At 41.0% G+C, this 18,017-nt stretch overlaps 1 long non-coding RNA gene across 1 annotated transcript; it reads left to right on the forward strand.

Annotated features, from left to right (window-relative positions):
• The first annotated feature begins 7,234 nt into the window (after positions 1-7,234).
• Positions 7,235-8,045, forward strand: LOC139421942 (uncharacterized). Its single transcript, XR_011635688.1, has 3 exons — positions 7,235-7,327; positions 7,512-7,725; positions 7,924-8,045. It is a non-coding gene; the product is annotated as an uncharacterized lncRNA (long non-coding RNA).
• Positions 8,046-18,017: the final 9,972 nt, after the last annotated feature.

An 18,017-nucleotide genomic window follows, 5' to 3' on the forward strand; every position in this document is an offset into this window, starting at 1 on the left:
ACCAAAAAAGTGTTAAACAAATCTAAATATATTTTATATTTGAGATTCTTCCAAGTAGCCACCCATTGCCTTGATGACAGCTTTGCACACTCTTGGTATTCTCTCAACCAGCTTCACCTGGAATGCTTTTCCAACAGTCATGAAGGAGTTCCCACATATGCTGAGCACTTGTTGGCTGCTTTTCCTTCACTCTGCGGTCCAACTCATCCCAAACCATCTCAATTGGATTGAGGTCAGGGGATTGTTGTCACGAATATCACCGAAGGTGGCTTCCCTTCCAGTTCGGGTGGCGCTCGGCGGTCGTCGTTGCCGGTCTACTAACTGCTACCAATCCCTTTTTCCCCTTTTCGTTTTGTTTAGTCTAATTGGTTTCACCTGTTCCTTGTTGTTTTTTTGGGGGTTGGGATTATTTAAGTTCAATTAGCCTGCCTGTGTTTGTGCGGGCTTGTTTGCTGTTTTGTCAAGGAGTGTTCCTGTTTTTTGTTGGGATTGCCACTGTACAGTGTATGTACCAGTTAGTACATTGTTGGAGTGTTTTATGCCTGTGTTTCGGGCGTCACCTGTTTGTGCGCTGTTACTGTACGGAGAATAAAGCGTTTTCCCGAATCCTCTGCTTTCTGCGCCTGACTCCACACCCATCACTCTTCGAGCGTTACAATTGTGGAGGCCAGGTCATCTGATGCAGCACTCCATCACTCTCCTTCTTGGTCAAATAGCCCTTACACAGCCTGGAGGTGTGTTGGGTCATTGTCCTGTTGAAAAACAAATGTTAGTCCCACTAAGCGCAAACCAGATGGGATGGCGTATTGCTGCAGAATGCTGTGGTTGCCATGCTGGTTAAGTGTACCTTGAATTCTAAATAAATCACTGACAGTGTCACCAGAAAAGCACCCACACACCATCACACCTCCTCCTCTATGCTTCACGGTGGGAACCACACATTTGAACTCATCAGACCAAAGGACAGATTTCCACTGGTCTAATGTCCATTGCTCGTGTTTCTTGGCCCAAACAAGTATCTTCTTCTTATTGGTGTCCTTTAATAGTGGTTTCTTTGCAGCAATTTGACCATGAAGGCCTGATTTAAACAGCCTCCTCTGAACAGTTGATGTTGAGATGTGTCTGTTACTAACTCTGTGAAGCATTTATTTGGCCTGCAATTTCTGAGTCTGGTAACTCTAATGAACTTATCCTCTGCAGCAAAGGTAACTCTGGGTCTTCCTTTCCTGTAGCGGTCCTCATGACAGCCAGTTTCACCATAGCGCTTGATGGTTTTTGGGACTGCACTTGAAGAAACTGTCAAAGAAATTTTCCGCATTGACTGACCTTCTTGTCTTAAAGTAATGACTGCTGTTTCTCTTTGCTAATTTGAGCTGTTCTTGCCATAATATGGACTTGGTATTTTACCAAATAGGGCTATCGTCTGTATGCCACCCCTACCTTGTCACAACACAACTGCTTGGCTCAAACACATAAAGATGGAAAGAAATTCCACAAATGAAATTTAACAAGGTACACCTGTTAATTGAAATGCATTCCAGGTGATTACCTCATGAAGCTGGTTGAGAGAATGCTAAGAGTGTGCAAAGCTGTCATCAAGGCAAAGGGTGGCTACATTGAAGAATATAAAATATATTTTGATTTGTTTAACCATTTTTTGGTTACTACTTGATTCCATTTATGTTATTTGACAGTTTTGATGTCTTCACTATTATTCTAAAATGTAGAAAATAGTACAAATTAAGAAAAACCCTGGAATGGGTAGGTGTGTCCAAACTTTTGACTCATACTATATGTTATTATATTTTTTTGTTGTTGCCTGTTTTGCGTGTTATTTTTGCACTAATACAGTCACATGCAGTGGGGCAAAAAAATATTTAGTCAGCCACCAATTGTGCAAGTTCTCCCACTTAAAAATATGAGAGGCCTGTAATTTTCATCATAGGTACACTTCAACTATGACAGACAAAATGAGAAAAAAAATCCAGAAAATCACATTGTAGGATTTTTAATGAAATTATTTGCAAATTATGGTGGAAAATAAGTATTTGGTCACCTACAAACAAGCAAGATTTCTGTCTCTCACAGACCTGTAACTTCTTCAAGAGGCTCCTCTGTCCTCCACTCGTTACCTGTATTAATGGCACCTGTTTGAACTTGTTATCAGTATAAAAGACACCTGTCCACAACCTCAAACAGCCACACTCCAAACTCCACTATGGCCAAGATCAAAGAGCTGTCAAAGGACACCAGAAACAAAATTGTAGACCTGCACCAGGCTGGGAAGACTGAATCTGCAATAGGTAAGCAGCTTGGTTTGAAGAAATCAACTGTGGGAGCAATTATTAGGAAATGGAAGACATACAAGACCACTGATAATCTCCCTCGATCTGGGGCTCCACGCAAGATCTCTCCCCGTGGGGTCAAAATGATCACAGGAACAGTGAGCAAAAATCTCAGAACCACACGGGGGGACCTAGTAAACGACCTGCAGAGAGCTGGGTCCAAAGTAACAAAGCCTACCATCAGTAACACACTACGCCGCCAGGGACTCAAATCCTTCAGTGCCAGACATGTCCCCCTGCTTAAGCCAGTACATGTCCAGGCCCGTTTGCTAGAGAGCATTTGGATGATCCAGAAGAAGATTGGGAGAATGTCATATGGTCAGATGAAACCAAAATACAGTGCCTTGCGAAAGTATTCGAGCCCCCTTGAACTTTGCAACCTTTTGCCACATTTCAGGCTTCAAACATAAATATATAAAACTGTATTTTTTTGTGAAGAATCAACAACAAGTGGGACACAATCATGAAGTGGAACGACATTTATTGGATATTTCAAACTTTTTTAACAAATCAAAAACTGAAAAATTGGGCGTGCAAAATTATTCAGCCCCCTTAAGTTAATACTTTGTAGCGCCACCTTTTGCTGCGATTACAGCTGTAAGTCGCTTGGGGTATGTCTCTATCAGTTTTGCACATCGTGAGACTGAAATTTTTTCCCATTCCTCCTTGCAAAACAGCTCGAGCTCAGTGAGGTTGGATGGAGAGCATTTGTGAACAGCAGTTTTCAGTTCTTTCCACAGATTCTCGATTGGATTCAGGTCTGGACTTTGACTTGGCCATTCTAACACCTGGATATGTTTATTTTTGAACCATTCCATTGTAGATTTTGCTTTATGTTTTGGATCATTGTCTTGTTGGAAGACAAATCTCTGTCCCAGTCTCAGGTCTTTTGCAGACTCCATCAGGTTTTCTTCCAGAATGGTCCTGTATTTGGCTCCATCCATCTTCCCATCAATTTTAACCATCTTCCCTGTCCCTGCTGAAGAAAAGCAGGCCCAAACCATGATGCTGCCACCACCATGTTTGACAGTGGGGATGGTGTGTTCAGGGTGATGAGCTGTGTTGCTTTTACGCCAAACATAACGTTTTGCATTGTTGCCAAAAAGTTCAATTTTGGTTTCATCTGACCAGAGCACCTTCTTCCACATGTTTAGGGTGTCTCCCAGGTGGCTTGTGGCAAACTTTAAACAACACTTTTTATGGATATCTTTAAGAAATGACTTTCTTGCCACTCTTCCATAAAGGCCAGATTTGTGCAATATACGACTGATTGTTGTCCTATGGACAGAGTCTCCCACCTCAGCTGTAGATCTCTGCAGTTCATCTAGAGTGATCATGGGCCTCTTGGCTGCATCTCTGATCAGTCTTCTCCTTGTATGAGCTGAAAGTTTAGAGGGACGGCCAGGTCTTGGTAGATTTGCAGTGGTCTGATACTCCTTCCATTTCAATAGTATCGCTTGCACAGTGCTCCTTGGGATGTTTAAAGCTTGGGAAATCTTTTCGTATCCAAATCCGGCTTTAAACTTCTTCACAACAGTATCTCGGACCTGCCTGGTGTGTTCCTTGTTCTTCATGATGCTCTCTGCGCTTTTAACGGACCTCTGAGACTATCACATTGCAGGTGCATTTATACGGAGACTTGATTACACACAGGTGGATTGTATTTATCATCATTAGTCATTTAGGTCAACATTGGATCATTCAGAGATCCTCACTGAACTTCTGGAGAGAGTTTGCTGCACTGAAAGTAAAGGGGCTGAATAATTTTGCACGCCCAATTTTTCAGTTTTTGATTTGTTAAAAAAGTTTGAAATATCCAATAAATGTCATTCTACTTCATGATTGTGTCCCACTTGTTGTTGATTCTTCACAAAAAAATACAGTTTTATATCTTTATGTTTGAAGCCTGAAATGTGGCAAAAGGTCGCAAAGTTCAAGGGGGCCGAATACTTTCGCAAGGCACTGTATATTTATAGTATCAGTGGTACGTCAGTGGCACCCATTCATGTCATTATTTTCAGTCGATTAGATTACAATAATAAATCTGTGCCTATATGGGTCGTACATGCAGCTTTAACAAATAAAAATCATTGAAGTTGACAAAGAAAATAGGAAAAGTACAGAATAATGTGCTTGGCAAATCAGTGAAAAACAACAAGTTTTATTATGGGATCCCTCTGGTTTAGCCTAATCAATGGCCTTGTATGACCCTTAGATGCCAGGATCAATGGCTTTGATTACTGGAGGAACACCTCTGTCATGAGTGTTGAACGCCCACACTGCTCAATGCTGCTTGATGGAGAGCCCTCCGTGCCTGGTTACCAAGCTGCTCTGACAACTGTGGAGCTCCAGGAAAACATTTCCCACAAAATTAGAGTGAAAATTTGAAGTTGAATGCCTCATAATGCCTCATAACTAATCTGCATAATGAATCTGTTGAAGATCGTCTTTGAGTATCAAAAGACAATGTAACTAAACTACCACAAAAAATAAACAAAAAGCTCAGTATTCCAGCTTCACACGTTTCTGTAACACCATCACTGATAGTAATGTGTTGTTTCTGAGAGGAACCTTTGTGGTACACACCCTCGCACGCAGGAACGGATGGACGGGCGGACTCACACACACACACACACACACACACACACACACACACACACACACCCCTAAAGCAATACAGTTTGATCATCCTAATAAAATAATTTACCCCATGTGAGGCCAGTCTATAACTATAGTGTGTAATTTCTGTCAGTTAAATTACTGGATATTGATTGTTAGTGTAAATATCCAATTACAACCCAGCAATCCCAAAAGAACCACCATCTATTTCAAAAGTCACAGTTCTTGAGGTGGGGTAGAATATGGGGAAATCTAAATAGCATACTCCTTTGTCATGACGTATGCCTGGGGGTAGGTTTATGACAGTCCTAAATACCTCTTCCCCCCCTTTTCCTCTCTCTACCCTACTGATGTTACATTTGCAAACCCCTTTGGTTAACATAGAGATTCTGGGAACATCAGAAGGTGGGGGGAAATGAACTATATTCTGGTAATCTGACCAATTGAACATATGCGGTGGTACTTAATGAATATGATGTCAGTTCGGTTGTCATCTGAGACATTCTCATCAATGATAAGATGATATAAACTCTACAGGGAAAGTCTACACATCAGAGTTATCGGATTCACATGGAATTGTTCAATTTAAATGTTTGAATATAAAATTATTCGAGATGGGATGAAATGTGATTTTAGCTTCTAAAATGTGAGATTTGGGTTTTCATAATGTTAGGGCTATGCTCAATCAGTGGCCCGCCCCTGTGAAGGGACATGGGCTATAACACTTTTCAAACACTCCCTCTTCTCCCTTCCTATATAAAGCCTTGACGAGAATATAACCATCTGTTCCGAGGATATGAGGACGACGGTCCGATGTCAGAATGGTTCAGATAATAACTACAGAACGAAGCCAACATCAGCGTGAGCTTTGGTTTGCGAATGGTATGAACTTTGAACTCTTATTCACTACAGAAGTGATACCTCCTAGCCGTTGAGTTAGCAACAGCAGCTACAAACGCAGAGTATTCCGTCTACCACACAACGACGTTACTACAACGTATCCAATTTACCAGCAGAGATATTCTTCAAAGGACAAAGGACTCGGTTGGGCAACACGGCCTTCCATCTTCCACCAACCTACTGAAGCGCAGCTCAGAGTAAATATTTATTTATTGCATTTTCCAAGATACTGTATTTACGATAGCACAGCTTCTCCCTGTGTCCCTCTGTCTTCCCGCTCTTTCACTCAAACCCAGCCCCTTTTCTTTTGTGTAACCAGCTGTCATATCTGTTCCGCCCGCCAGGGAAATTTTCCTTTATGACGTAATTTGTAATCAAGGTATGATTAATTATGTGTATGTGTAATTCTGTGTGATTAGTTAGGTATTTAGCAAATAAATAATTAAACCCAATTTTGTATTGCTGATTCAACTTGTTAGCCAGGATTCGTGCAGATAACCAAGAATTTTCAACTTTCAGATGAGACTGAATTAAGGTGAGGATTAATATTGACTGCTATTGATGTAAAATATTACTAGGTCTTTAAGAGTTTATTCGGAAGATAGCAGCTCTATAAATATTATTTTGTGGTTCCCCGACTCTCTAGTTAATTACATTTACATGATTAGCTCAATCAGGTAATATTAATTACGGGAAAATTATTTTATAGAATAGAATTAATCCGGCATAGCCAAAGACAAGACACCTTCCTACTGCTCAAAACCAATTGAAGGATAAGGTCAGAGGGGCGGGACCTCTGGCTTTCTCATCCAATGGGTTTTGAGAATGAGGCGAGGCGAGAGGACGCTAGGAGAAATTGAGATTCTCTCATGGTGTTGATTGCATAAGGTGACTGGCAAAACTTTATTGCTTTCACAATGTGCTTAATGCTCTACTCTGACTGACACATTTACCCATCAAGACTTCAGTAGAATATAACCACAGAATAGTGTCTGGTATGGGTTTTATTAATGAAAAAGTGAAAATCCATTTATCATAATTTTAATACTGGATAACTTTTTGATATTTTGACTTAAAAGTTTGGATGGAAACATGGTTCATATTTGAGAATTGTCGAGACTTGTATTGATAAAGAAGAAACACCTGCTGCAAATGTTCAAATTAGGGGTGCATTTCAATAGTCCTCTTTTCCTTTCCTCTCCTTTCCTCAATCTGCATTGACTTGTAATTGCTGGTAAGAAGTGACAGCTAGACTATTGAGATCTACACCCTGTTCATCAATTAAGTATTGTTAGAAAGGGCAGGTGCTGATTGGTTTGGGGGAGTGTATAGTAACTTGGTAAATCAGTATAAGAAGGGAATGAGCTATCCAGTAAAGCAATTTGAAATAATCAAACATGATGAGTTTTGTTGCAAAGTATAGCAGTGTCTATGCTGTGATTTTGGGACTGCTGCTACATCAGGTAAAAATATAATTAATCATTGGGCTCCACTATTACAATTTGAGCAGTGTAACAATACAGATCACGTAGTAAATAGAAATCTGAGACTTGCTTTTACTTCCTGTTTTAGATACATTTCATGACATAGTATATCTGCTGTTATTGACATAGTAGTGGTGACCTTATTTTGCATGTGTTCTTCCAGGCAATCCCATGCAATGTGACGGGAGTGTGGCGAAATGAGCTGGGCTCTGTGCTTGAAATTGAGGTGGTCGGCTCTGAGCTCCGAGGCCGTTATCAGAGTGCAGTGGAGACTGCTCCAGGAGTCACGGGTCCAGAACAACAGGCCAAGCTACTGGGTGTGACTAGTAATTGGGGTCTGCAAACGTCTGTGGCTTTCTCTGTGTTATGGGAGGCAGGTGTGTAAACCTTGAAGTGTTCAGCAAGGTCTAATGTTGTGCAATATTTAGATAAGAAATGCATCTTAACCTTCCACAATGTGTCCCTTGTTTAAATCTGAATTACCTTGACTGTAACAATGGATGTGACTGGTCAAATGCTAAGGTTATGCAACTGCATCACATTGCCTGCCCCCCCCCCCCCCCCCCCACCCCCAGGTTCCTGTAGCTCTTGGGTTGGTCAGTGTTTCCAACTACCTGATGGGATGCGAGTGCTGAAGACCCTGTGGATGCTGCGCTCTGTCGCTTCATGCCCTGCAGACAACTGGAAGAGTACCAGGTAGCCTACAGCTCCTCACTACTTAGCATACGGGGGGGGGGGGGGGGATGTTACTGTAGAACAATTGCCCTTCACTAAAAGCCTACTGACATGAGAGCTACAGAGGTATACTCAATGTTTTTAGCGCTAATTCCTATATGGATATTGAGCATATTTGTATTCCACTTGTGTTTTAGACATTCTTTTTATCATTAGGATGGGAGCGGATACGTTCATCTTCATTTCCTGAAAGCAGAATGTACTGATCATCTGACTGCTGCATTTGGTTTGCTGCCCTCTACTGAATTTCCTTTGAACTCTCTCTGTAGAAATAATCTGTTTTATACTCCCTATGCTGCTCTCTCATCCATGCAATAAATTATGTAACTTGTTCAATTCATGAATACAAATGTGTTATTTACTTTGTCTTGCCTGACATAAATACAAGTTTAAACTCAGATGGGGATATGTTTGGGTTTATTCTCCAACAAACGGTCTGTCAAATGAACATGGGTGGGATAAACTACTGTTTAAGACATTACAGAGCTTTAGGTTTCTATGCCAAGGTAATAAACCTATTGACCACTATTACATGCACACCAACTTCCTGTACTGGTCAGGTTAGTTGTAGTCTACTTGAGTTGTTGCATGTAAACATTCTGTTTACAATGACCAGAAAAAGCTTGTATCCCGGTTTAGATTATTTTTTTGGGACTGGCTACTGTGGCATGTACACCTTATCCAGTTTGCTGTTTTTTGCAGGGTGTGCAGGACCAGTATTGCATATCATGGGTGATGGTGTTGCAGGAATTAAATTCCTTTGTTTTAATACCCAATTAAACACTCTGTCAATTCATAAGAATTTGTATGACTCATTTGTATAAAATGGACAGAGCCCAGTCTTAAAGTCAACCAGCAGCGTTTATTCAAGAGAGTACTGCCCATTATACATTTTACCACAGGTTATAAACTGAAAATGACGTCATTAGTTTAAGTACTAGCCCGTGTCATCTCCGCTCTAGTACAATGGCTGTATGGTTCTCACATCGTCTCTCCCTCTTAAGATACTTTATGACCGAGCCAAGGCCAGCTTGTGTAGATAAGCCTTCTAGCCAGTCTGGCTATAAGTTCATTCATTTCTACCATGGTACAGACAGTCATTTGTTCTAATTCTTGATTATATTTACACACATATTCAGTACTAGAATTAAAAAGAATTCATACATATACAGTACCATAATGGGTTTCTGATTAGTACATACGTAACATAATAGAATTCTGATTAGTCAGTCCTGATTGAAATGTATACATAATTAGTCATTGTTAAAAATTCCTTTAACAGATGGTCAAACAAATCACATCAATTAGTAGGGTCCCTGTACAATTCAATCCATTAATTTGTTGATACTCTGTATTGGACTGTAGCTTAGTGGCTACCTTCACCCCTAATTTAGAGAACTTTCTACTTATTGAAATTACAGGTAGGCCATATTTCTGATCTTGTCAACTTATTAGGCCTACGTGTTGCTTCTGTCAACTTGTTGCCCCAGAAGACGGAACGAGTGCTCACCAGAATGTCTTGCATTGTTAATTATTGCAATAGTAATCACCAGTAAAGTTGCCTGTTTTGTTTAAGCACCAAAAGATTGGTCTTGAGCAAAATGTCCATGTCATCTGTTTGACTGTTTTTAAGGAAATTAATATTAACTTGTCTTGGGTGCATATTTTGTGGTTGAGATACTGTCTGCGTAAGTGTCAACACATTACACATTTGCATTTTCTCGGTGCTGAAAAATAATTTCTCCACTCCAGTTCCCAAGATGAATTAACATTTTACTGCCGGAAATGCATATTTCTGCAGGAGTAAATAAATGATGTGAGATGTTATAGGCCTACAGTCAGTGTTCATATTTCAGTTACTATTCTATTTAGCCTATTTAATTTATGAGGAATATTCTGTTTATTCAGGGTCACTCATTGCAGGAAATCAAAGGTGCGTGTTAACAGCTTATCCTGAATAAGACCTTAAGCGGGACATGAGCTATTAACCGGAATACTGTCGGCATGTAATCATGGTCAATGATTTCGGTCCCTACATACTGCATAGGATATCTCTATCCACAATAGTGGAGGTAGACTATAAACCTCTAATTACATGGTGATGGTTATCTTCAGTCTTTGTTTTTATCATGTAGTTTAACTACTTTAACTGAACTAAATTAGGTTTTTAAATACTATTAGGTTTGCAATAGATAAACCAATGTGCCACTGGATTATTTGTCAGCATTTTGTACAATCAAGCAACTGATTTCAGGCACTTCTGTAACCTCGGTGCTGTCAATGCAAATCTTTATTTAATTTTATTCAATGTACTCAGTGACTGTGATACAACTAAACACGCAACTTTTGATAAAATATTTATTGACCCATTTGACCTTCCAGAAACATCAGGTTCTCATGTACAAACACGCTCAGTTCTCACATCTCCGTGCTCACCTCGCAAAGAGCAGGAAGCCACTGAATGAGTTATGGTTTTGAGTATCATCATAGACTTTTGCTTAGGACCCAAGCGCATGTTGACCGTGTCCCATTTCTCCAGCTGTAGTGTGATCCCACTGGAGAAATGATCAAGGCCTGTGACTCTCTCATTGTCTAAAATATACATCATCGTAGCAGTGTTCTTAATAAGTGCTGCACCCCTGCTGGATGCACTGTCAGCCCCTGCAACAGTAAATCTGAAGTAGTATGCTCTACAACAATGTGGGTTACCGTGCTATACTTTCATGTGCTGTAATTGAAAGTCCAGTGCCTCTGAAGCTCATTGTGGTGGCTCTAAATACTAATCTATAGGTCCTTATGAATATATGACATGCTGTGTAGATTATCCCACAGCAAGAAGATATGGCCAAATATTTTATAAAGAATTAAAACGATGCAATATATTTGCTGTATAAGAAACACTTAATTTATTTGTTATTTTACCAGATAAGTTGACTGAGAACACATTCTCATTTGCAGCAACAACCTGGGGAATAGTTACAGGGGAGAGGAGGGGGATGAATGAGCCAATTGTAAACTGGAGATTATTAGGTGACTGTGATGGTTTGAAGGTCAGATTGTGAATTTAGCCAGGACACCAGGGTTAACACCCCTACTCTTACGATAAGTGCCATGGGATCTTTAATGACCTCAGAGAGTCAGGACACCCATTTAACGTCTCATCCAAAAGAGGGCACCCTACACAGGGAAATGTCCCCAATCACTGGCCTGAGTCATTGGGATATTTTTTTTAGACCTGAGGAAAGAGTGCCTCCTACTGGCCCTTCAACAACACTTCCAGCAGCATCTGGTCTCCCCTCCGGGGACTGACCAGAACCAACCCTGCTTAGCTTCAGAAGCAAGCCAGCAGTGGTATGCAGGGTGTTATGCTGCTGGCATCAATGGAATGGGAATATACATATGAATGCAGCAGGGTACCTGTGGATGTACTGTAAGCTTCTCCAATGTTTACATCTACTCTCTTGTTGATCAGGTCATAATAGTAAATATCGTTGAGGAAGGGTCCAAAGTAGCCACCAATTCCTAAAGATGCAGAGAATGACACCTCTGGTGTGTCTGTGAGCACAACTAGTTATCGAAGCACGGATTGTCACGCTACTGTAAAGTCAACAACTCAAAGCACTATATGTAATGATGTCTAATGTGTACACTTCGCCGTACATGAACTGGCTTTCTTAAGCTCGTCAACCTCTCCTCTTAAGCACCTCTGACTCCTGCTCTTGTAGCTGGATCTCAGTGTTGTTTGAGCTGGTAATAAGGACCTCTAGTTCCCGGGCTTGAGCTAAGGGAAAGATATCAGACTACCTCCCATGACAACATTACCAAATAACATCTGTGTAATAATGTATTGTTCTCTTTAGCAGTACCACAAACCTTTTTTTGTATGACAGAGGTAATTTTTGACTTATATGTAAAATAGCACGTACCATAATGCTCCCTCCACAGTGCTACTACTTCAACTTTCTTCAGGTTATCCACCATAGCTCTTAGCTTCCCCGCTTCTGTCCCCTGCTCCTCTAGCTGGATCTCAGTGTTGTTTGACTTGGCATTAAGGGCCTTCAGGTTCTGGGCTTGACCCAAAGGAAATATATCACAATTAATACACTAACTCCCAACGACAACATTACCAAACACCATGGTGTTGTTTTTGAGATTAATCCTTTAATTTGTTATCTTCAGCAGTAACAGACTTTGTAATGTCACTGCCAGAGGAGATTGTTGACCTGTAAACAAGAGGGTCTGTACTGTGTGTACGTACCAAAATGCTCCCTCCACAGTTGCACTACTTCTGTTTTCTGACGTGTCAGGTCCTTCTTCTGTTCCCCGACCTCAGCCACAGTGCTGTTCAGCCTGACATCAAGGACCACTAGTTCCTGGGCTTGCAATTATACACATTTTGCTATGGGGCAGAGAGAAAATGTTGAGATGTAAAGATCATTTTTTGCTATTCTATTCATTTTGACATGAGGCTGAGAGAAAATATTGCAGTTTTAAAGCTAATTTCCTGTAAATCTAAACATTTTGCAATGGTTCTTGACGTGTTCAGATTGGGGAGGGACCCGACCTCCAGGGGACCCTAACAAAATATAAATCATATATACACTGCTCAAAAAAATAAAGGGAACAATTAAACAACACAATGTATAGGCATTTAGACACCCCCAATAAAGGAGTGGTTCTGCAGGTGGGGACCACAGACCACTTCTCAGTTCCTATGCTTCCTGGCTGATGTTTTGGTCACTTTTGAATGCTGGCGGTGCTTTCAATCTAGTGGTAGAATGAGACGGAGTCTACAACCCACACAAGTGGCTCAGGTAGTGCAGCTCATCCAGGATGGCACATCAATGCGAGATGTGGCAAGAAGGTTTGCTGTGTCTGTCAGCGTAGTGTCCAGATCATGGAGGCGCTACCAGGAGACAGGCCAGTACATCAGGAGACGTGGAGGAGGCCGTAGGAGGGCAACAACCCAGCAGCAGGACCGCTACCTCCACCTTTGTGCAAGGAGGAGCAGGAGGAGCACTGCCAGAGCCCTGCAAAATTACCTCCAGCAGGCCACAAATGTGCATGTGTCTGCTCAAATGGTCAGAAACAGACTCCATGAGGGTGGTATGAGGGCCCGACGTCCACAGGTGGGGGTTGTGCTTACAGCCCAACACCGTGCAGGACGTTTGGCATTTGCCAGAGAACACCAAGATTGGCAAATTCGCCACTGGCGCCATGTACTCTTCACAGATGAAAGCAGGTTCACACTGAGCACGTATGACAGATGTGACAGTCTGGAGACGCCGTGGAGAACGTTCTGCTGCCTGCAACATCCTTCAGCATGACCGGTTTGGCAGTGGGTCAGTCATGGTGTGGGGTGGCATTTCTTTGGGGGGCCATGTGCTCACCAGAGGTAGCCTGACTGCCATTAGGTACCGAGATGAAATCCTCAGACCCCTTGTGAGACCAGATGCTGGTGCGGTTGGCCCTGTGTTCCTCCTAATGCAGACCTCATGTGGCTGGAGTGTGTCAGCAGTTCCTGCAAGAGGAAGGCATTGATGCTATGGACTGTCCCACCCGTTCCCCAGACCTGAATCCAATTGAGCACATCTGGGACATCATGTCTTGCTCCATCCACCAACGCCACATTGCACCACAGACTATCCAGGAGTTGGCGGATGCTTTAGTCCAGGTCTGGGAGGAGATCCCTCAGGAGACTATCCGCCACCTCATCAGGAGCATGCCCAGGCATTGTAGGGAGGTCATACAGGCACGTGGAGGCCACACACACTACTGAGCCTCATTTTGACTTGTTTTAAGGACATTACATCAAAGTTGGATCAGCCTGTAGTGTGGTTTTCCACTTTCATTTTGAGTGTGACTCCAAATCTAGACCTCCATGGGTTGATAAATTTGATTTCCATTGATAATTTTTGCGTGATTTTGTTGTCAGCACATTCAACTATGTAAAGAAAAAAGTATTTAATAAGAATATTTCAGTCATTCAGATCTAGGAAATGTTATTTTATAGTGTTCCCTTTATGTGTTTGAGCAGTGTATATATTTATAGTATTAGTGATACGTCAGTGGCACCCATTCAATGTCATTATTTTCAGTGGATTAGATTACAATAACAAATCTGTGCCTATATGGTTTGTATATGCAGCTTTAACAAATAAAAATCATTGAAGTTGACAAAGAAAATAGGAAAAGTACAGAATAATGTGCCTGGTGTAGTAGCAGAATCTTTTAGGTAACATTGATAAATAAGATATTTTATTATTTTTTCATAAGTATGCTTATGTGGCAAAAGTTCATTGGGCCCAGAGAGGGGAGAGGTCGGGTTAGTCTTATCTGTAAATGTGTCTGTCACTATTCCTAAACCATGTGAAGGGATGGTGTGATTAATGGGGAACTCCACAAAGTCTGTGTGCCAGTCACTCTTCTCTCTGTAAGCTTGTCCAAGAGGGGTTGTATTTGTTATGGGAGTATCTAGAAATTGACAATTGATATATGCCATTGGAAGAGGTAATGTTTTGGTTCGAAGTGGTACCAAGAACGAGATAGGAACTTCAGTTTAGGAGACCAAAATGAAGGATAAGTTATAGCTAATGCTGTCTGCCTATAGGATTCTCCTTTTTTCAAGTAAAAGGTTTGTGTAATGTTCCTAAGATCTGTTATTTGTCATGTGAGTTTAGATGGGTGTGTCTTTGCTATAAAGGATCTCAGTTGCCATTATGTTGACACTCTCAGAGAATTAATTTATGGACACTGAATTGATCTGAGAGTCACAGGGCTATGGTGAAGCTCATATAATTAAAGATGGGACTTTATGATAACTCTTGACTTGTGTGTGGTTTGCTCTCTCATGAAAATCATTGAAAAACAACAAGAGTTCAGAGTCCAGGTTATTATAGGATCCCTCTGGTTTAGCCTAATCAATGGCCTTGTATGACCCTTAGATGCCAGGATCAATGGCTTTGATTATTGGAGGAACACCTCTGTCATGAGTGTTGAACGCCCACACTGCTCAATGCTGCTTGATGGAGAGCCCTCCGTGCCTGGTTACCAAGGTGCTCTGACAACTGTGGAGCTCCAGGAAAACATTTCCAACAAAATTAGAGTGAAAATTTGAAGTTTATGAAACAAGAATCATAATATAAATATGTTATATCACTGAGGTATGCGAAAATGTATAATGAGTAATGGTGGTATAGGCCTACCTGCTGTAAACATGGATAGACACAGAATGCCTGATAGTTTAAATAAACGAATCTGCATAATGAATCTGTTGAAGATCGTCTTTGAGTATCGAAAGACAATGTAACTAAACTACCACATAAAAATAAACAAAAATCTCAGTATTCCATCTTCACACGATTCTGTAACTCCATCACTGATAGTAATGTGTTGTTTCTGAGAGGAACCTGTCTGGTACACGCCCTCACACGCACGGACGGACGGGCGGACGGACACACACACACACACACACACACACACACACACACACACACACACACACACACACACACACACACACACACACACACACACACACACACACACCTAAAGCAATAAAGTTTGATCATCCTAATTAAATAATTTACCCCATGTGAGGCCAGTCTAGTGTATTTCACTCATTAAAATATAGTTTTTTTTATGCAATACCATAAAATCATAGTGTGTAATTTCTGTCAGTTAAATTACAGGATATTGAATGTTAGTGTAAATAGTGTAAATATCCAATCAAAAGTCACAGTTCTTGAGGTGGGGTAGAATATACCAAGTCATGGGAAAATCTAAATAGCATACTCCTTTGTCATGACGTTGGCCTGGGGGTAAGTTTATGACAGTCATAAATACATTTTCCCCCCTTGTTCCTCTCTCTACCCTACTGATGTTACATTTGCAAACCCCTTTGGTTAACATAGAGATTCTGGGAACATCCGAAGGTGGGGGGAAATGAACTATATTCTGGTAATCCGACCAATTGAACATATGCGGTGGTACTTATTGAATATGATGTCAGTTCGGGTGCCATCTGGGACATTCTCATCAATGATAAGATGACAAACTCTACGGTGGAAAGTCTACACATCAGAGTTATCGGATTCACATGGAATTGTTGTTCAATTTAAATCTTTGAATATGAAATTATTTGTGATGGGATGAAATGTGATTTTAGCTTCTAAAATGTGAGATTTGGGTTTTCATAAGGTTAGGGCTATGCTCAATCAGTGGCCCACCCCTGTGAAGGGACATGGGCTATAAAACTTTTCAAACACTCCCTCTTCTCCCTTCCTATATAAAGCCTTGACGACAATATAACCTCCTGTTCCGAGGATATGAGGACGACGGTCCGATGTCAGAATGGTTCAGATAATAACTACAGAAGAAGCCAACATCAGCGTGAGCTTTGGTTGCGAATGGTATGAACTTTGAACTCTTATTCACTACAGAAGTGATACCTCCTAGCCGTTGAGTTAGCAACAGCAGCTGCAAACGCAGGTTCGGAAGGAACTGACAGAGTATTCCGTCTACCACACAACGACGTTACTACAACGTATCCAATTTACCAGCAGAGATATTCTTCAAAGGACAAAGGACTCGGTTGGGCAACACGGCCTTCCATCTTCCACCAACCTACTGAAGCGCAGCTCAGAGTAAATATTTATTGCATTTTCCTTTTCCAAATGTGCGGTAATTTAGAATGCATAAGATACTGTATTTACGATAGCACAGCTTCTCCCTGTGTCCCTCCGTCTTCCCGCTCTTTCACTCAAACCCAGCCCCTTTTCGTTTGTGTAACCAGCTGTCATATCTGTTCCGCCCGCCAGGGATGTTTTCCTTTATGACGTAATTTGTAATCAAGGTATGATTAATTATGTGTTTGTGTAATTCTGTGTGATTAGTTAGGTATTTAGCAAATAAATAATTAATCCAAATTTTGTATTGCTGATTCAACTTGCTAGCCAGGGTTCGTGCAGATAACCAAGAATGTACAACTTTCAGATGAGACTGAATTAAGGTGAGGATTAATATTGACTGCTATTGATGTAAAATATTACTAGGTCTTTAAGAGTTTATTCGGAAGATAGCAGCTCTATGAATATTATTTTGTGGTGCCCCGACTCTCTAGTTAATTACATTTACATGATTAGCTCAATCAGGTAATATTAATTGCGTGAAAATTATTTTATAGAATAGAATGTCATATCATTTAATCCGGCATAGCCAAAGACAAGCCACCTTCCTACTGCTCAAAGCTCTATTGAAGGATAAGGTCAGAGGGGCGGGACCTCTGGCTTTCTCATCCAATGGGTTTTGAGAATGAGGCGAGGCGAGAGGAAGGTAGGAGAATGCAATTGAGATTCTCTCATGGTGTTGATTGCATAAGGTGACTGGCAAAACTGTATTGCTTTCACAATGTGCTTAATGCTCTACTCTGACTGACACATTTACCCATCAAGCCTTCAGTAGAATATAACCATAGGAGATTGTCTGGTATGGGGTTTATAATTTTGATATTGGATAACTTTTTGATATTTCTGACTTAACTCACATAAAAAGTTTGGATGGCAACCTGGTTCATATTTGAGAATTGTCTAGACAGGGGTGTACATTTCATTGGCCAATCGGTTAACCAACAGCCAATAAACTAGAAACTCTTGTGAGAGGACTTGTGTTGATAAAGAAGAAACACCTGCTGCAAATGTTCAAATTAGGGGTGCATTTCAATAGTCCTCTTTTCCTCTCCTTTCCTCAATGTGCATTTACTTGTAATTTCTGGTAAGAAGTGAGAGCTTAACTATTGAGATCTACACCCTGTTCATCAATTAAGTCTTGTTAGAAAGGGCAGGTGCTGATTGGTTTGGGGGAGTGTATTGTAACTTGGTAAATCAGTATAAGAAGGGAATGAGCAATTCAGTAAAGCAACTTGAAATAATCAAAC

This window comes from Oncorhynchus clarkii, chromosome 12 (assembly GCF_045791955.1).
Source record: "Oncorhynchus clarkii lewisi isolate Uvic-CL-2024 chromosome 12, UVic_Ocla_1.0, whole genome shotgun sequence".
NCBI classification, from domain to species: Eukaryota; Metazoa; Chordata; class Actinopteri; order Salmoniformes; family Salmonidae; genus Oncorhynchus; species Oncorhynchus clarkii.